General features: G+C 42.4%; 1 protein-coding gene across 1 annotated transcript in view; it reads left to right on the top strand.

Annotated features, from left to right (window-relative positions):
• The first annotated feature begins 2203 nt into the window (after positions 1-2203).
• The window catches only part of LOC137336181 (E3 ubiquitin-protein ligase RNF144B-like), a 64461-nt gene continuing 45827 nt past the window's right edge, over positions 2204-20837 (top strand). The window contains exon 1 of the mRNA XM_068001640.1: positions 2204-2555. The gene's annotated coding sequence lies outside the window, so the exon portion shown is untranslated. The remainder of the gene's footprint in view (positions 2556-20837) is intronic.

The raw sequence follows: 20837 nt of genomic DNA, 5'->3' as shown, positions 1-20837 counted from the left end.
AATTGGTGGATCTCAGAGGACATGATATTTTATGATATAGAATGCACAGCATCACAGCGCCACCTGCCATGGAGACTGGGCTGGGAGGGCTCAATGGGGCTTAAGTGTAATAAATAGGAAAGTTTAAATGAGACAAAAAAGCATTGGAGGTAGGTGTGATGGAAACAGCATGACATGAAAATGTCACAGGAAGTTAGTATGACACTTACAGGAAGTAATTCAATAGATATGCGGACAGGCAACTGGACGCTCAGAATAGATAGACAGACAGACAGATAGGTGTTGCCTTTTTAAAGTGCGCATTGTGCATGGGATCTTGTGGGTTTTTCCTGCAGACTGTATGTACAGGGTGATACTAGCAAGTTTTCAAGTTTGCTCCATGTATGAATATTTCTCATTCTTTTATCTGAGCAAGGTTTCTCTGTTAGAAACACCATCTGATTTGTTAAACTACAGTCCAGCAGATTTTAGTGTCAGGAAGTGTCTGTACTGTACGTTACAGGTTTATCCACTTAAACCGGCACTGTCTTCATGAAAAAGTGTGTGGCTAACTTTTTCATACGTTAACAAACATTAAATGAAATTATGTTAATCACGATGACACACATCACCCCGTTCCTTGCATGTGATGTTTTCGTAAGGAAAATGATGCATTTCCTTTCTGGCTCTCCCTAAGCAAAAAGATGATCACAAAACACTTTTTCATGAAGACAGTGTCCTTCAAAAAAATGGTTCAGAAACAATTCATCCCTAGTTATCAGTTCTACGATCAATTGACATCTATTTTTAAAGAAAAGTAGATTCCTAACAGGAATTATCTGGGACATAAACAAGGGGCCAGTTTGCTACAATGGTGCCAGATCTGTGATGGGGAGGGACTTTCAACAACAAATTGCCTTTATATCGCACCCTTAACGTGGTAAAACATTCCAAGGCACTTCACAGGTGCGTTATCAGACAGAATTTGACACTGAGCCATATAAGGAGATTTTAAGGAGTGTCTTATTAGAGGGGTTTAGGGTGGGAATTCCAGAGCTTAAGGCTGAGGCCGCCAATGATGGGGCTGAAGGAAATCGGGGATGCGCAAGAGGCCAAAATTGGAGGAACGCAGGGTTCTCGGAGGAGTTCTGGGGTTGGAGGAAGTTACAGAGATAGAGAGGGGCGAGGCCATGGAGGGATTTCAACACAAGGATGAGAATTTTAAATTCGAGGTGTTGCTGGACCTCGGCTGGGGGGTGGAAGGAGATGGAAATTGCTGCAACACCTCGCCAATGGTATCAACTGAAGTAGTGACAAAAAAATTGTGAAATCTAAAAAATTTCAAACTTCACCTTTTGCTGAATGCAGTCAATTGCTTTGTGATCAACTGGACCAGGCAAACCCAACACTCCAATATCGGAACCTCAGTAAAGTAGCATTGCTAGGACGCAAATAACAGGAATGAAATCCTATGATTTCATCCCCTCATTCGCAGCGTATTATTTGGACCGACGTATTACACTCCCAACCTCAATTCAGGAAGAAAATCCTTAAAGTGACGTTTGGTGATGCGGTGATGGGGAGCTGGAGGAATGGCTCCCCTATCCCCACCCAGGTTACTAGTGTAACCAAGGAAAATGAGCCGACAATTCTACCTCTTGGCAATTTGAGACTAACAGGAAAGGAATTCATCATGCAACTAAATGGTTAAACTGCTAATGAGGCTGGTAGGTGACTGAGAGGCAGATAGTCCACTGGAATATAGGAACAGAGAGTCTATAAAAGGATTGGAAAGTGCTTTAATCAGCTTGAAGTCTCCTGTTCCACAAGGGAGACTATCTTCCGTAGTAACTTATAGCTGAAAGCCAATTACTTATTTTGGATAAATATTTCTTTTTAACAAGAAAAATTATAAATCAGAAAGTTTCAGTTTGTCTTCAGCACATTATTTTTGTTTTGTTTCTTTCCATTGATATTCTTAAAATGTATATTTTCGTCCTGCTTTTTAAAATGTTGACTTTTTATTCAATTAAATTTAGGATTAGTGCCAGTCCCAAAGCATGAATTATTGACTGCCGACTAGGCGTTAACTCAATCATCGAGTAGTTGTTTGAAAAAGACGTGAGCATTCCTTTATGTTAATATTTAAATTACCCACTGAGAAAGGAGGAAGTTCTATCCTCAGCTTCCTGTTTAATCACAAGCCTCTCATGGGTGGAGGCAGCTTTTGACGTGGTGTCTATTGAGTAACTTGCTTTTTAAAAAAAATAGAGAGCAGGGGCTCAGGAGTCTTTCAGGAACCTTGCAGACATGCACTCGCACTGTGAAGATAAAGCTACTGGAGGCTGAAGTGTCTTCGTTGCTTGTGGTGTTGGGAAAGTGTGCAATTGTTGTGAAGCTTTTAGTCAGCAGAGGCACAGAGAAAGCTGCAGCAGCTGAAAAGCAGCATTGTGTGTGTTTGTTTTCCAAAGGTAGAGGTCGGCTTTCAGACCAGACTGCACATTAACTTAGAAGACAAGCAGCCTCCACTGATCGTACACTCTCTCCTCCAGGCCTGGGATTCTCCTTCTCCAGAGGTATGGAATGTGGGAAAAAAAATACATGTTTAAAATTGATCAGTGTTACTTTGTTTAAAAATAAATGTATCAGATTGATTGACTGACTGACTGACACAAGACCTTATATAGTTGGTGGGGAGGAGAATGCTTTTTTTTGTATTTAGCCATTGTTTGTGTCACACCTCAGGCATAGAATTTGTAGAAAGTCACAGTATTTATTTTTAAGTTTTTAAAGAAAATTCCGTCTCGTTTCATGCAAGCCATGTGTCTGCTGTAACAGGGGTTCCTTTGATAATTTTCAAATCACCCTTGACACGTACTGCAGTTGGAACAGAAAGTGTGTTGGCAAAACTGAGGCAATTTTTCAAATACCACTCTTTCTTTTTTATTATTTGGTTGGTCTGGTAATAAAAACCGTTTTTAGTTTTCACTCTGTCAATACCTAACCAAGCTCGTTACTGGTTTCAAAGCCAAAGGTATTTTGCAGACTCTGGTTAACCATTTGAGGACTGTAGTTGCTGTTTCTGCACTGACCAAAATAACAGATCAGAATCTCCTTTTTTCTGTCACTTTTTTTTCCCCCTGTGCTTGTACCATTTTTATGCTGACTTGAGAATGTCATTGAGAATGACCTGACATACAGAGAATGTACTAATGTACGTCTCCGGATGAAGCAGTGTAAATTCTCAGCCCTGAGATTTTACTAAGTCTAGTGAAGTAATTTAACAGTGACATCTGTTGCTAGTACTTTGGGGGCCGATGGGTGTTATGTGCCTGCACGTGTGATTTGAAAGACCTGTTGGTCGCACAGTTTAATTGGGGCCTGAACCAAGTGGTGGTCAAATGGATGATGTAGGTCATTAAGTAACAATCGGGTGCAGTTAGTTATTGGTTCTGTTTCCATTGCTGTTAATTTGCCATGTTCCTAGACTGTGGAACTATCACTCACACCCTGTGAAAGGGCCTATATAAATGCAAGTTGTTGTTGTTAGAGGGGGAAAAAAAAGTCATTTGGTTTTTCTGCTGAAATCGTAAGCACTCTTTGTGCTGGTATAATCCTACTCCATCGACAAAATGTTATCCTCCTGGTGGTAAGCATCAGATACGCACTCTCCCTCTCAGCTGGCAGAGTGGAGAATTGCTAGTAACAGGCGACTACAGGGGCTCAGGGAAAGGCAATGCCCTGTCATGGTAAAAGTGGCCTGGTTTCAATCTTTAATAATTTGTGTTTTGGCCACACTGCATGAAATCAGAAGATGCAGATAGAGCTCTGGCCCCTATGAGTTTCTAGCCAGGTTGAAGAGGAGCCCTAACAATTCCCTTGAAACTCAATGCCCAGGAGAAGCCTGTCCTGCACCTGATCTTGTCACAGCAACAAAAGGAGGGAAGTGTCAGATAATGGGGCAATAGCTTCACCATCCTGCCTTATTCAGACAGGGCACTACCTTTCCCTGAGCCCCAGTAGTAGCCTGTCACCAGCAACAGAGAAAGAAGGAAAATGCTGAAACCCGTTGCTGGTTTTAATCCCACCGCTACATAACACAATTGGCAAAAGAACTAGAGGGGGTGATGAGAATTTTTTTTAATGCAGTGGATTATGATCTGGAATGCATTGATTGAAAGAGTGGTGGAAGCAGATTCAATAATAACTTTCAAACGGGAGTTGGATAAATACTTGAAAAGGAAACATTTGCAGGTCTGTGGGGAAAGAGCAGTGTAGTGGGACTAATTGGACAGCTCGTTCCAAGAGCAGGCACGATGGGCCGAATGGTGGCTTTCTGTGCTGTTAAAAAAATTCTAATCAAAAATGATGCTCTTTATTGCAAGTGTCAAAATTCAGCCCAAGGGGTATTACAATCAAATGAAAATCGAGGGCAATTGCATAGAGATTACAGTCCGCAGTCCTCAAAACGTTTGTCACCAAAACTCTTCATTGGGTAACATGTTCAGGGAAAAATAATAAACACAATCAATTGCTTAAACCAATTTATTGTACTACTGTATGTATAGAGAGAGAATAATGGATAAGGTAGAACAGATTTTCCAGGAATAGAATTCAAGGGTTTCCTTTAACGTCAGACTGGCATAGAAAAGCTCAAGTGGGTTTCTCACAATAGATGCGGTTTTTCTTAGGACATGCAGGAGTGGGTTTTTGTTGGCGGTAAAGATGGTGAGGATGTTCAAACCCTCTTGTATATTGTGGAAAAAATGTGAAATACATGTGTCTGCTCACTGGAGTGTATCGAGTGATCTGCTGCCTAGATGCAATGCCAATTTGAGTTTGTGTTTTTGGTGGGGGTGGTGTGGTGAGGAAATTTAACTTGGTCTGTATTTCTATCCCGCCCAGGACAGGAATCGATATTAGTGGAGACATTTACACACTGTTATTAAATTAGCAACTGGGGGAATCTGACTTCTAACTGAGCTCAAGTCATTGATCAGTTATATCCCTGTCAGAAGAGGAAAATTAGCTACTACACTGGTGATCCTGTAGTACCCGCTCCCTTGTAGACTATCTTGGCCTCTTTCCTGCGTCCTATCTTTTGGTGCTTAACAGGGAAATATCAGAATGTTGCTGTTAGTGACTGTTTGCCACTGCTGTCATACCTCATGCACAGTCAAGAATATCGTTGGCAATGATACCACTCTGTGAGATCCAAGATTGTGTTATGTCCTTTCTTATTTTTCATTCAGTTTTCCTTCCAATGTTCTTTTTGGTTAGGAGAAGAAAGGGTTAATGTCAGGCTATAGTTCCATAGGTATCATCTTCCCCCATGTGGCCATTCTTGTATTTAAATTCTCATTCTTGAGTTCAAATCCCTCCATGGACTCAATCAACAACAACAACAACAACTTGAATTTATATAGCCCCTTTTTAATGTAGCAAAACGTCCCAAGGCATTTCACAGAAGTGATTATCAAACAAAATTTGACACCGAGCCGCGTAAGATATCAGGACAGGTGACCAAAAACTTGGTCAAAGAGGTAGGTCTTAAAGGAGGGGGGAGAGAGAGAGAAAAAAGGGGGTGGGGGTTGTAGGGCTGGGGGAGGTTAGAGATAGGGAGGGGTGAGGTCATGGAGGCATTTGAAAACCAGGATGAGAATTTTAAAATCGAGGTGTTCCCAGACCCGGAGCCAATGTAGGTCAACAAACACTGGGGTACTTGGTGAGTTAGGATACGGGCAGCAGAGTCGCCCCTTCCTCTAAGACCTCTGCATCCTTGATTTTCTTTGCCCCACCATTGGTGGCCGTGCCTTCAGCTGGCTAAGTCCTAAACTCTAGAATTCTCTCCCTAAGCCTCTCTGCCTGTTTATCTCTCCTCCCCCTTTTTAAAATGCTCTGTAAATCCTTTGACTGAGCTTTTGATCACCTGTCCTAATATCTCCCAGTGTCGCTTGGTGTCAAATGTCTGATTACGTTCCTGTGAAGTGCTTTGGGACATTGTGGTATGTTAAAGGTGCTACATAAATGCAAGTTGTTGTGTGAGCCTAGTCAGTAAACCTTGTTGGCTTTGGGATACTGTATCGTCATGCTTCATCATGTCCTCATCTGAAATACAAACAAAGCCCTTCCGGTCAGGGTGACTGAATAGTGACCAAGCATGAGGATCCCAGCTGTTTTTGTGGTGTTTCTACTGCCCCAACTATAATTAGTTGACTCATCACAGAGCAGGGGTGGGATCTGAGATCTCACATGTTTCAGTGCTACATGGTGTGTCAGTCTAGCTCAGTTGCTAGCACTCTTGCTGAGTCAGAAGGTTGTGGTTTCAAGTCCCACTGCAGGCTCAAGCATATAACCTAGGTTGATGAATCCGTGCAGTACTAGGAGCGTTGTGCTGCCTTTTGGGTGAGACATTAAACTGAAGCCCCGTTTGCCAACTCTGGTAGATGTAAGAGATCCCACAGCACTGTTCAGAGAAGTCCTGGCTGACTTATTTCCCTCAATCAAAACCACCAAAAAAAAAGATTGCCTGGCCATTTATTTGCTGCTTGTAGGATCTTGCTGTGTGCAAATTGGCTGCTGTATTTGCCTACATGACAACAGTGACTGCACTTCAAAAACAATTCATTGGCTGTAAAGCATTTTGGGATGGCCCAATGACATGATGAGGTGCAATGTGAATCACAGAATGGCCGCCTTCTGTGCTGTAACCATTCGGCCCATCGAGCCCGTGCCAGCTCTTTGTAAGAGCGATCCAGTTAGTCCCATTCCCCTGCTCTTTCCCTGTAGCCCTGCAATTTTTTCCCTTCATGTATTTATCCAATTCCCTTTTGAACTCCTTCCACCACCCTTTTCAGGCAACGCATTCCAGATCATAACTACTTGCTGCATAAAAATGTTTTTCCTCATGTCGCCTTTGGTTCTTTTGCCATTCACCGTAAATCTGTGTCCTCTGGTTCTCGACCCTTCCGCCAATGGGAACAGTTTCTCTTTATTTACTTTTATCTAAACCCTTCATGATTTTGAACACTTCTATCAAATCTCCTCTCAACCTTCTCTGCTCTAAGGAGAACAACCCCAGCTTCTCCATTCTATCCACGTAACTGAAGTCCCTCATCCCTGGAACCATTCTAGTAAATCTTTAATTCACTAATGCCTTCACATCCTTCCTAAAGTGCGGTGCCCAGATAAATTGGACACAATTCTCCAGCTGTAGCTGAACCAGTGTTTTATAAAGATTCAACCTGGTTGCTTTTGTACACTATGCCTCTATTTATAAAACCCAGGACCCCGTATGCTTTTTTAACCACTTTCTCAACCTGTCCTGCCACCTTCAAAGATTTGTGCACATATACCCCCAGGTCTCTGTTTCTGCACCCCCTTTAGAATTAATTTATGTTGCCTCTTCAAGTTTTGGCAGGAAGAATGAATCACTTCGCACTTCTCTGCGTTAAATTTCATCGGCCATGTGTCCGCCCATTCCACCAGCCTGTCTATAATCCTCTTGAAGTCTATTACTACACTTCCAAGTTTTGAAATTGTGCCCTGTACACCCAAGTCCAAGTCATTAATATATATCAAAAAAAGCAATGGTCCTAGTACCGACCTGTGGGGAATGCCACTGTACACCTTCCTCCAGTCCAAAAAACAACCGTTCATCCTGTTTCCTGTCACTTAGCCAATTTTGTATCCATGCTGCTGCTGCCCCTTTTATTCCATGGGCTTCCATTTTGCTGACAAGCCTATTATGTGGCACTTTATCAAACACCTTTTTGAAAGTCCATATACATATCAACTGCACTGCCCTCATCAACCCACTCTGTTACCTCATTAACTAACTTGATTTGAGTTTTTTGAACACTATTTTCCTTTGACACATCCGTGCTGGCTTTCCTTAATTAATCCACACTTGTCCAAGTGACTATTAATTTTGTCCCGGATTATCATTTCTAAAAGCTTCCCCACCACCGAGGTTAATCTGACTGGCCTGTAGTTGCCGGGTTTATCCTTACACCCTTTTTTGAACAAGGGTGTAACATTTGCAATTCTCCAGTCCTCTGGCACCGCCCCCATATCTAAGGAGGATTGGGAGATTATGATCAGCACCTCTGTAATTTTCACCCTTGCTTCCCTCAGTAACCTAGGATGCATCCCATCCAGACCGGGTGATATATAAGTACAGCCTTTAAGTAAACACAAGGTCTTCTATGTATCTTATTGCTTTCACTTCATTTTTTTGACTTCATAAATACATCAGATACGTAACTGTTGGTGGGATTTCTGTTGTGTGCTGCGAATGAATCTGACTACATTATGGTGATTGGTATGTTATTATAAATACTGTAAACTATGCCGGCAAGTTTCATGTCCTATTTACACTATACACAAGTTTATTAATGCTATTATGTTGGGTATTTTAGAAGAGCAAATTAGACACATGTAGCAGGAAGCAACTTGAGGAACCGGCAGAATAGAACTTGAGGTCACGTGCCATGATCTGGATGGGGAACTTTAGAGGCTCAGGCACCATTTTGTGCCCTTGCATTGGAGTGTAGATATCTGGAAGCAAAATGAGGTGTCTTGAATACAGTGAAACAAGTGTGGATCAACTGGTTTATTGTTTGCAGGCTGTCGCTGTCTGTAACATGAGTTGAGGTGTGTCAGATTTTTTAACTGAAGTAATAGCAGTTGTAGTGTTGAATCTTCATTGCTGTTGGCACTGTATACATGATCCCATACAGTGGTTGCCGTCCTGTCTTTATTTCAGTATGCAAATTACCCACGGGCAGTACTTCTCAGCATCCTCGTGCAGTGGAATGAGAGTGCACGTGACAAGCATTGCAGAATCGTAGAAATTACACCACAGAAGGAGGCCATTTGGCCCAACACCTCTGCCAGTTCTTCAGCTGGAGCTGTCAACAGTAATCCCATCTCTTTGCTGTTTCCCATATCGTTTTACATTCTTCCATTTCACATTATCTCTATCTAAAACATTTCTGTTCGAATAACCCTTGGTATGAAAAAACTTCTTACTTCCTCGTTTGTCCTATTGATGACCTTGAGTCTGTTTTCCACCTTATTACCAATTCACTGACCAGTGGGAACAATCTTTCATTGTTTTGAGAACCTCTATTCGATCCTTCTTTAACTTTCTCAATGAAAAATGCCCCAATTTCATGAATTCATAAAATTAGCCCTCAGAAGTTTACCCACAACTGAGGTAAGATTAATTGACTTAAAATTTCCTAGCTTATCCTTTTTCTCCTTTTTTGAACTAGGTTGTAACATTTGCCTCCTTCCATTTCTTGGGAACTATCCCCATTACCAAAGATTTGGGGAAAATTTATGACTGTCAGCTCTGCTTTCCCCTCCCCACTCCTTCAGGGTTCTGTGGTGTATACTATCTGGGCCTGGGAATTTTTCTACATTGAGTACCATTAACTTTTTTTTTAAAAATGGTGTCCTTTGTCTCTAGTAGTGTCTCTCTCTCATCCTCGAGGTATTCCAGCAGTCCTACTTCTTTTATCTTCCCTTGTAAAAACTGAGGCAGAGGGGGTGATTTTAAACCCCAAGAACGGGAGGGTGGGAGTTGAAAATAGTTGTCTTTTTTGGGTTGCAACCGCAAAATGTTCGGACTTTGCTTTCCCAGTGGGAAGCCTGTACTTTTACGTGCCAACATTAAACCTGGAAATAAAGCCGGGTTGCGGTCGCGACCCAAAAAACAATTATTTTCAACTCCCACCTGCCCCCAACTCACTCGTTCTTGGGGTTCAAAATCATCCCCAAAGTTCTTATTTAACATCACAAATACAAGTTGACACTTTGTCGCTAAGTGGTCCCACTGCTTCTTGATTATGCTTTACTTATGTACTCATAAAAGCCTTTGGCTATTTCCTTTTTATGTTGACTGCCAGTCTTCTTTCATACTCTCCCACGACCTTCCTAATTTCCCTTTTTGTTTCTCTTCTCTGCCTTTTACATTTCTCAATTTTTTTTTCTGTATTTCCCCTCCTCCATGTATCTCCTTTTTTAAAATCTAATTTTCCATGAAGGTCTTTGAAGTATCCCCCTCGTTGGAATTTACTTAACCTGTACCATATTTTGTTTTCTATTTGATTATCTTCCATCAGTGGTCCACCGAATGATCGGCCATTTTTTTATCCAACCCTGCTAATCTGGGTTGGGTCACTTCATTCCAGTCGAAGTGCCTAATTTCCAGCCCAGTGGCTTTTTATCTTTTGCTGCCTTTGTTTTCAGTGAGACCCTAATTAGGTTATGGTCACTTTTTTTCCAAAGTGATCATCTACTTTCAGATCAGTAGCTTAAACACCCAGAATCAGATCTAGCACTGCATCCTTCCTTGATGAACATGCTACATACAAAATTAAGGAAACAGTCCTGATTCATTCTAAGAACCCCTCCCCATTTTGACTAGAAACTTGTCTTATTTCAGTCTACCTTAGGATAGTTAAAGTTCTGTCGCAATACAGCTCTAGTACGATTGCAAACTTCCCTAAACTGTCTACAAATCTCATTTAGGTTTCCTTCTCACTATTTAGTGGTATATAATGAGCTTTCAATATGATTACAGATCCCTTATTATTTCTTAACTTCACCCAGATAGACTCTGAGCACCACCATCAATTTAAAAACAAAACTCTTCTTTCAATTTTTTTCTAATGAGGCCACACCAGCTCACAAGTTTCCTTCTCTATCTCTCTTGAAAAATTATAGCTGGGAATATTTAGCTGCCAGTCTCATCCTGGCTGATGTCAAGTTTACAACATCGTGTCCTTCCGTTGTAATTAGTGCCTCTAGTTCTCTACCTTTTTTATTTGTAATGTTTTTTTTTTCAACATTCACATATAAATATTGCCAGCCTGACACATTCATACTCCTCAGTACCCCTCTCACTCTTTTCTCTAAGTGCTTGTTTTTATGATCCCTCTTAACCTCTCTCCTATCTGTCCTAAGGTGTATCTCCCCATACCAGCCCTTGAACGTTTTTTATTTTAGACTGCTTTATCCCTTCACCTCAATTAACTCCTGCCCACGTGCCCTTAGATTTATGCCATCCACTTTATTACCTAAAATCCTTTTTTTCCACCCCCCCCCTCCCAAACTGTTTTATTTACCCTCTTTACCAGGACATTGGTACCAACTTGGGTCAAGTGGAGCCCATCCCATCTGTAGAGCTTTTGCTTGCCCTGGAACTCATCTCTGATGCCTTGAATGCTGAAACCTTCCACATGATCTGTCAAGCTGCATGTTAATGTGTCTAATCTGCTTCTCCCTAAATGGTGGGATGCATTGTACTGGAAGATTACTATGGTGGAGGTCCTGCTTTTTAAATAAACACTTAACTTCCCAAACTTTCTTTACAAGACCTCCATCCTGTTCTTTGCTATGTCATTGGTTCCCATGTAAACCACCACCTCAGTCTGCTCACCCTTCCTTTCCAGAATCTTCTCTACCTGCTCAGTGACATCCCTTATTCTGGAATTTGAAGGCAACAAACCATTCGGGTCTTCCAGTCACAGATATAGAAAAGGATATTTAATGCTCTAATAATAGAATCCCCTACAACGACCACTTGTCTTTTTCCCAATGCTCGTTCCTCCTTCCTCCTGGATAGTCCCTTCTCCACGGTGCCATGGTGTTGCTTGTGATTTCTCTCTCCCGTGGCACCTTCTTTGTTTGAAGTACAGCTAACCAGCATTGTATACCTATCAGACAACTTCATAACCCCAGGTGGTTCTTGCACTGCCTCTACCTGAATCTCCCAGCGGATGATCACCCAATTCCTTTCCACTACCTCATTATTCCTCTCTGGGTGCGGGGTGACCGCCCACTGCAAAGTGTTCCAGAAACTCTTCCTGTATAGCGCAATGTGTCTCCTGTTTCTCAAGCTCAGTAATTTTGAGCTCAAGCCAGTCCATCTGGTCAACCTTCTGCGGAATTGTGCTTGCCCTGGGGACACTCATGGTTCCCAGAAGCGCCCACATCTTGTGCTGTAAGCAAGTGCAGAGATATTAACTGAGAGTGAAAGAGCAGTCCAGGTTTTTATTTTTGGAGCAAGATACCAGATTATTTTGTACCTTGCATAGTACGTGTTAGAAGTCAGTTGCGTTGTGTGCCTATCACCCCATAGCGTGATCATAGGGCTTGCATCATCGATGACCCTTGCTGTTTGAGCGTGGATCTAAACCACCAAATATTTTGGAAACCAACTTTCAAAAAAAAAATCAAAGTTTAACCTTTTTGGCATGTGCCAAATTTAGTTGCTGATAAGTGCAAGTTAACAAGAATATTTGAACGGGTTCATCAAGTACTTTTTGAAAGTGATTATTTCACAGGCACTATTTCTGTTGCTAAACGGGGGTGGGGGGGGCGCTGACATAAGTGGTGTGAGCTCAAAGTAATCAGTGAGAATCTAAATCTTTTAATAATGCATGTATTAATTCCTGATGCTGAGATAATTATTCATTCACACGTAGATGATAAAGGCACAATAATCGAAACTGAGCCGAGTTTTCATTGAATGGTACTAGCACAATTAGTGCTGGTGTAAAATTCTTTTTGCACCGAATGCAGTCATTTCAAAAGGCATTTGAGGGAGGAAGGTAATTCTTCAGGTTCTGTTTGGTTGCTGTTTTCCCAAGGGAGGTGGTCAAAAACTGACATTTTAAAAGTATTAACAACTGCATTAAAATAACATATTTAGGAATTTACAAAGTCACATTAACCACTAAAAGAAAAAATAAAATGCCATTGGTGAATCTGTGAAGTGGTCCAGGGGCAATGGCCTGTCCTGGTGATCAATTGAAATCATCATCTTTGTAATGCCAGGTCTGACCTGGAATATAACATTTTCTGACATGACTCTGTGGCTGTGGAATGCTACATGAGTTCATCTTAAGTGACCTTAACTGGCAAAAATCATTTTTTTAAACTAATGTTTTGTTATGTATGTTAATGCACTTTTGTATGAAAATGTTGGAGCAGTGCTAATCCTGAATGATTACTAGTCAGTTTTTTACCTACTTTCCACCGTAGATGTTTACAGTACGGAAAAAGGCCATTTGGCCCATTGTGTCTGTGCCGGCTCTTTACTTGAGCAATACAAAATGAATTTAGCCATGTATGTTCCTCTCCTTCAAATGTTTATCCCCTTTCCCCTTTTTAAAGGATGCAGTAGTTCTTATTGATGTCTTTTTAAAAAAAAAGAAATTGGCAAAGAATCAGAATTTCAGTTGCTCATTTTCACTGTTTGTCAACAGCATGGAAACACAAACAGCCATTTTCTGTTGACAAGTCTCAATGTCAATAATTTTGCGATCTTGAAGACTGAATAGCACAATACAACCCTATGCCAAAAACTGTGTGATCAGTGATTAAGTTAAGAAAATTAGCCAACAACAAATCTGTTGCTGGCCAATGAATGTGTAAATGAGGTCCCTGTGAGTTGTGCTTTATTTATTGACGAGAGCTCACCTAACGAATGCCATGGGACATGACTTACATAACCTCACAGAAAGGGTTCCAGCAAATCTTGAGGTGATCATTGCAGTCTACAGTCTAGTAAACAACATTTCACTGAGCGTGATACCAAAGGCAACATCAGTTGGATTACCAGTAGTCCAGCCTTAACAAGGTTTTTAAAGAAGAGAAACAAAGAACTTGCATTTATATTGCGCCTTTCATGCCCCCAGGATGTTCCAAAGTGCTTTATAGCCAATTGAGCACTTTTGAAATGTAGTCACTGTTATAATGTAGGAAACGTGCCAGCCAATGTTTGTGCACAGCAAGGTCCCACAAACAGCAATGTGATGTTTAGTGATGTTGGTTGAGGGATAAATATTGGCCAGGACACTGGGGCAAACTCCCCTGTTCTTGTTTGAAATAGTGCCATGGGATCTTTTATGCCCACCTGAGGGCAGACAGGGCCTCGGTTTAACATCTCATCTGAACGATGGCACCTCTGAGAATGCAGCACTTGTTTACTACTGCACTGACGTGTTAGTGTAGATTTTATGCTCAAGCCTCCGGAGTGGGACTTGAATCCACAGTCCTCTGGCTCAGAGGTGAGCGTGCTACCACTGAGCCACAGCTAACTAAGTTTAAAATGAACACCAAATCGTGGGGGGGGGGGGGCAAAAAACAGCTGGATATGAAAGTTCATGCTGTAGCTCCTCTGACTTGCTAACAAGAGTGGACTTTCAACTAATTTTTCAATGGAAGCTCCTACAGCAATCCATCTTGACTGACCTCTTAGCATGCTCAAGATAAACGTTACACTATTTCTTTTTAAATATCTCTCTTTAAATATTCATTACAAAATGTTTGGCAGATCTTTTCTCATTAACTTGAAAAAGTATGATATCATGCTGGTTAGCTGGTATTTTGATGTTAATGTTGTGCAATGTTAGAGGTGAGATCCCAGCTGTTTCTGGAGAGGTCTCCTGTATACCCCAGATTAGGGTAATCAAGACCAACAAACTGGTCATTTGGTTAGAGCCTTATTCATGCCGAAGTGTCACTGGACAAGCATAATGCCGGCAAAATGATCAATTTACGTAAATGCTGTCTAACTACCCCACTCTGGTACTGGTTCTTACTGAAGAAAGCAACACTTTTGGCTGGGGCTGCTGCAAGCCTGGTAAAAATCTGCTTTTGGTGGCAAACGTATAATAAAACTCAGCTGAACACTTGCTAACCTTCAAATTCTGTGGTCTTGTGAAAACTTGTGATCCTTGGCAATCCTTTGTTTCAGCTCTGGCATAATCAATCTATGACCTATTCACCATCATGTGACAAACCCAACGTCCTATCCAAATTGTTGCCTCAGTGAGTTCGACTTTACACAAGTTTAAAAAGTAAAGTTCTACTTCTGTGTTCACAAATTTGGTTCTGAATGCCCTTTGTAATCTCATTCAAAGCTTACACGGTATACCTGTGCTGCTGGATTTCCCCGTACCTTATGACATCCACTTAAATGCTGCACTGAACATAAAAATGTCACTAATTCTTTAGGCTAATTATGATCATGGAATTTTACAGTACAGAAGGAGGCCAATCGACACATCACCCTTGTGCTGACTCTGCAATAGATGCCCCATTTCCCTATTTTTTTTTAACGTTTTTCTTTTTCAAGCATTTATTCACTTTCCTTTTAAAAGCTGTTCTGGATTCTGCTTCCACCACTAAGATATCCTATGACCCAACAACCCTCTACGGGGGTGGGGGGGGGATTCCTCCTTATCTCTTGTTCTTCTGTTGATCTTAAATTTATAACCTCTAGTTACCAACCAGAGAAACATGAAACAAGAAAATTAATTTTGTTAAAGGATGCTTGGTGGAGAACTTTCAAATAAGTTTGTATGCATAGCAAATACTTCATGACACAGTCCTCACTTTTGCCACTTATAACTTATCAAGGTCTTTCCTAAGTTTTGTATTCTACAGTCTCCTCTTCTGATTGTATAGCATACGCTTAAATCATTGTGTTAAAGATGTGCTGAGGATTGTTATAAAGTGCTTTAATAATAGTCCACTTGAACCGCATCTCTCCTTTAATCACAGCTGAGCAGCTGCCACCTTTTAAAATCTGCTCAGTGGGAATAGAAATTGCATTTCAGTCCAAAAGAAATGTGTTGAATGACTCAATGTCGGCAAGACAAAGTTTTTGCCTCTGACGTAAAAAGAAAAACAATTGAATTAGTCTTTCGGATGAAATGCTTAACCCTACCCCAACCCCTCAGGTGGACGTAAACAATCCCACTATTTTGAAGAGCAGGGGAGTTCTTCCCGACGTCTTGGCCAATATTCATCCCTCAACCAATGTCACTAAAACAGATTATCAGGTCATTATCCGATTGCAGTCTGTGGGAGCTTGCTGTGCGCAAATTGGCTGCTGTGTTTCCTACATTAAAACAGTGACTACGTTTCAAAAAGTATTTAATTCGCTGTAAAGTGCTTTGGGACATCATGAAGTCGTGAAAGGCGCTATATAAATGCAAGTTCTTTCCTTTTTCTCTTAGTCAAATTGAGCAATTTCTCCTTTGTGTGGTAGGTATCACGTGCAAACTCCAAGTTGAACAAGTATTTTTAGCGTATTTTCACACAGCATTTAAGCCAGCCCCATGACTCAGTGGTGTAGTGTGTTTTATCTCAACAAAGGTGGGCACATAAATTCAATCCTTTTATTATCACTAAAAAGATGTTCAAAATAGTAGGAAATTGGGTCCATGTAGTATTGGATGATTTCCAGTTGGCAAATTGTTGATAGTATTACCAATCCTACCACCAGCAACTGCAATTAGGGATATTTAATACCTTCCAGTCTGCAGAAGTAAATGAATTAGAATAATAGACTGAAATGTAACCAAGCATCTTAAGCTAACAGATGTTTCGACATAAGTGCTGCCTTCATCCCCCAACTGCTGGAAATTCAATCAAAACCTGACTATGGTGGCTTGAATGATTCAAACTGTTGGTCAGATTCCACCTATCATAGCAGCACATATATTGTTGATATGGTATAGATACAGTGGTATTTATAGTTAGCTCATCTCTTTAACATTACTTCAGAAAAAGGTATTCCTTATTGAAAAGATAATGTGGATTTCAATCAATAAAGATCTCTTAGACTTCTAAATCTTACACATTTAGTTAGAGGTCGACACTTTGAGTACTTGTGTGGCCATGTTCAAAGTTTTGATCATCTGCAACACAAAGATCTCACTGTAAATCTAAAATAATTTGTTGGAATTGTACTGGTTGTCAAGCTTCAATAGTCACTCATAGTCTGAAATCATTGAAGGGTGTAGATTTGGTCCACTTCTTGAAAATACAGATGTCCCTCTCTCCTCATCACAGCCCTGGGAGCTGCCCTTAATTTCATTTCTGATCTTCATGAAATAAGAGATGCTCCAAACATCTTGTTAAAGAGGCAACGTCTTCATTTAAAAAAAAAGTGTTTGACAAAACCTGTTTTTTGCTTGGAGGAGAGAAAAAAGCCACCAGGGCAATTTGTAATTTTCATCAAGGTAACGTCATGAAGGTCGAACACTCTTCCCAGTCCGCTTTATGCCATTAAACACAATTTGTACAAAAGCAACTTGTACAAGAGCAGAAGATTGCTCACATGCGTTGGAATGCCTTCCTCCAAATCATTATTTCAACCACTGATCCAACACACAGCCACACAACTCAAAAAATTTTTTATTAAAAATGTATTGACATTTTCAGCTCTCTTGTATGGCAATTATACTGCACTTCGATTACCAAATCGGGTCCCTGACGTGCAGGATAATCACAATTGGTTTCATCACAACTGGGAAATACAGGTTTCTGACTTGTCTCCTAAGCCTTTGGCTTCAGTTTAGCTATGAGCCAGTTTCAGTTTGAGGTTGGGTGTCTGAGTTTATGTTGCATTGCAATTTGACACATTTGGGGGAAAATTGTAAATTATTTAGTCACATTAACAATTTTTTTTTCCTCCTCTTCTCTCGTTCCCTCCCCTCCCCCCCCCACCCCCCCCCAAAAAAAAGTTAGTTAATTTTGGTTGAAATCAGGACTGAAACAGGAGCAAAGAGGTGGATCTTAATTCAGAGCAGATTTCTGGTGGGGTTAATATCCCGCCCGCCAGAGGCAGTAAGATGCCACAGTGATTTCGACTGCTTGGGCCTCATCGGAATGCCCAAGCAGTCGAAATCCACTTCCTGACCGGGATGGGTGGGTAGAGGGCGCAGAGCAGCCGCTGGTGGCGGACAATTGAGTGGCCCTTGGCTGCCTGCTGGCTTTCAGGTAAGCAGTGCAGGCGGGGGTCTCGCAGTAGGGAAGTGGGTGGGGCGGGGGTTCTTGGGCAGCTTTCCTTGTGAGGCCTGTGGGAGCACTCCTCCTCTTGGGGCCCAAAAAAAGAAAGCCTTTCACTTGCTTGGAGAGCCTCTTTGTCCTTCCCACTGGCTGCTGACCTCCTTTAGCCTATTGATGTTGTAGGTCCCCGATTAGCATTTATACCAGAGGCTCTCTCCTGAGTCAGGCGAGGATAGGGTTGCTAACTCTCCAGGATTGTCCTGGAGTCTCCAGTAATTAAAGATTAATCTCCAGATCACTGTTGCGAGCAATCCAGGAGAAAAATCATTGGGGTATTTAAAAAAAAAATTGTACCTACTTTTAATTTTCTTGGAACGCTTGTTTATTAGTTATAAAAATATTGGAGATGGTGGGGAGAAGGCTGTTTGATCAAGCAGGAATTGTTGGAGGTGGGAGGTCATGTGATGAAACCTCCATGGATCTGTCCAGCCAGGGTGGGCAACCCTAGGCGAGCACTTCATCTGCAGCCAAAACCGACTGCCTTAAAATCGGTGTGGACTGAGCAGGAAATGGAGCCACTCCATTTTAACTGCTCGTCCACTCTGTTCCCACCAAGCAGGGGAGAAAGAAAATTCTCGCCAAACTGATTTCTGTGCAACTTTTACCACCACCGCACGTATGTCTTTCCCACAAATTCAAATTCTCCCCTTTTCGACGAACGCAATTTGCATTGTTACAAAGAATGCAAAGTAACTTGGTCGCTCCAGAATGTGTACCTACGCTTTAATTTTTGGCCTTCCACTCACCTTTTCCTTCCTTAGCAACTGTAGTGAGAGCTTGAGTAAAATGTAAAACCCATTGTGCAATTGCAAATTGTGTGTGGAGCCCCATCTGCTTGGGAGTGCCTATTGGGGAATCGTCTAGTGTCCAGCCCACAATTTTCTGTCCATTATTTAGAAAATCATAGACTGCACATTTGCGACTTCCTGTTATGTTCGTTGATGGGCGAGGCTCAGTGCAAGGATTTTGCTTACCAAAAATTTACCTTCTTTATTCGTTCATGGGATGTGGGCGTCGCTGGCAAGGCCAGCATTTATTGCCCTTCAGAAGGTGGTGGTGAGCTGCCACCTTGAACCGCTGCAGTCTGTGTGGCGAAGGTCCTCCCACAGTGCTGTTAGGTAGGGAGTTCCAGGATTTTGACTAAGAAGGAACGGCGATATATTTCCAAATCGGGATGGTGTGTGACTTGGAGGGGAATGTGCAGGTGGTCGTGTTCCCATGTGCCTGCTGCCCTTGTCCTTCTAGGTGGTAGAGGCCGTGGGTTTGGGAGGTGCTGTCGAAGAAGCCTTGGCGAGTTGCTGCAGTGCATCCTGTGGATGGTACACACTGCAGCCATGGTGCGCCGGTGGTGAAGGGAGTGAATGTTTAGGGTGGTGGATGGGGCGCTAACAAGTGGGCTGCTTTGTCCTGGATGGTGTCGAGCTTCTTGAGTGTTGTTGGAGCTGCACTCATCCAAGCAAGTGGAGAGTATTCAATCACACTCCTGACTTGTGCCTTGTAGATAGTGGAAAGGCTTTGGGGAGTCAGGAGGTGAGTCACTTGCCACAGAATACCCAGCCTTTGACCTGCTCTTGTAGCCACAGTATTTATGTGGCTAGTCCAGTTAAGTTTCTGGTCAATGGTGACCCCCAGGGTGTTGATGGTGGGGGATTCGGCGATGGTAATGCGGTTGAATGTCAAGGGGAGGTGGTTAGACTCTCTTGTTAGAGATGGTCATTGCCTGGCCCTTGTCTGGAGCGAATGTTACTTGCCACTTATCAGCCCAAGCCTGGATGTTGTCTAGGTCTTGCTGCATGCGGGCACGGACTGCTTAATTATTTGAGGGGTTGCGAATGGAACTGAACACTGCAATCATCAGCGATCATCCCCATTTCTGACCTTATGATGGAGGGCAGGTCATTGATGAAGCAGCTGAAGGTGGTTGGGCCAGGACACTGCCCTGAGGAACTCCTGCAGCAATGCCCTGGGGCTGAGATGATTGGCCTCCAACAACCACTACCATCTTCCTTTGTGCTAGGTATGACTCTAGCCACTGGAGAGTTTTCCCCTATTCCCATTGACTTCAATTTTACTAGGGCTCCTTGGTGCCACACTTGGTCAAATGCTGCCTTGATGTCAAGGGCAGTCACTCTCACCTCACCTCTGGAATTCAGCTCTTATCATGTTTGGACCAAGGCTGTAATGAGGTCTGGCGCCGAGTGGTCCTGGTCAGAACCCAAACTGAGCATCGGTGAGCAGGTTATTGGTGAGTAAGTGCCACTTGATAGCACTGTCGACGACACCTTCCATCACTTTGCTGATGATTGAGAGTAGACTGATGGGATGGTAATTGGCCGGATTGGATTTGTCCTGCTTTTTGTGGACAGGACATACCTGGGCAATTTTCTACATTGTCCGGTAGATGCCAGTGTTGTAGCTGTACCTCAACAGCTTGGCTAGAGGCGCGGCTAGTTCTGGGGCACAAGTCTTCACTACAGCCGGGATGTTGTCGGGGCCCATAGCTTTTGTTGTATCCAGTGCACTCAGCTGTTTCTTGATATCACGCGGAGTGAATTGAATTGGCTTCTGTGAGGATATCGGAAGGAGGCAGAGATGGATCATGCACTCGGCACTTCTGGCTAGTCTGTGGTTGTGAACGCGCTGGACTCTGCCATCATTGAGGGTGGGGATGTTTACAGAGCCTCCTCCTCCCTTTAGTTGTTTAATTATCCACCACCATTCAAGACTGGATGTGGCAGGACTGCAGAGCTTTGATCTGATCCGTTGGCTGTGGAATCACTTAGCTCTGTCTATAGCATGTTGCTTCTGCTGTTTAGCATGCATGTCGTCCTGTGTTGTAGCTTCACCAGGTTGGCACCTCATTTTTAGGTATGCCTGGTGCAGCTCCTGGCATGCTCTTCTACACTCCTCATTGAACCAGGGTTGATCCCCTGGCTTGTTGGTTATGGTAGAGTGAGGAATATGTCGGGCCATGAGGTTAC

This window comes from Heptranchias perlo, chromosome 2, assembly GCF_035084215.1.
Source record: "Heptranchias perlo isolate sHepPer1 chromosome 2, sHepPer1.hap1, whole genome shotgun sequence".
NCBI classification, from domain to species: Eukaryota; Metazoa; Chordata; class Chondrichthyes; order Hexanchiformes; family Hexanchidae; genus Heptranchias; species Heptranchias perlo.
Note: the sequence above shows the minus strand (reverse complement) of the source record. Positions and strands in the feature narration are given on the sequence as shown.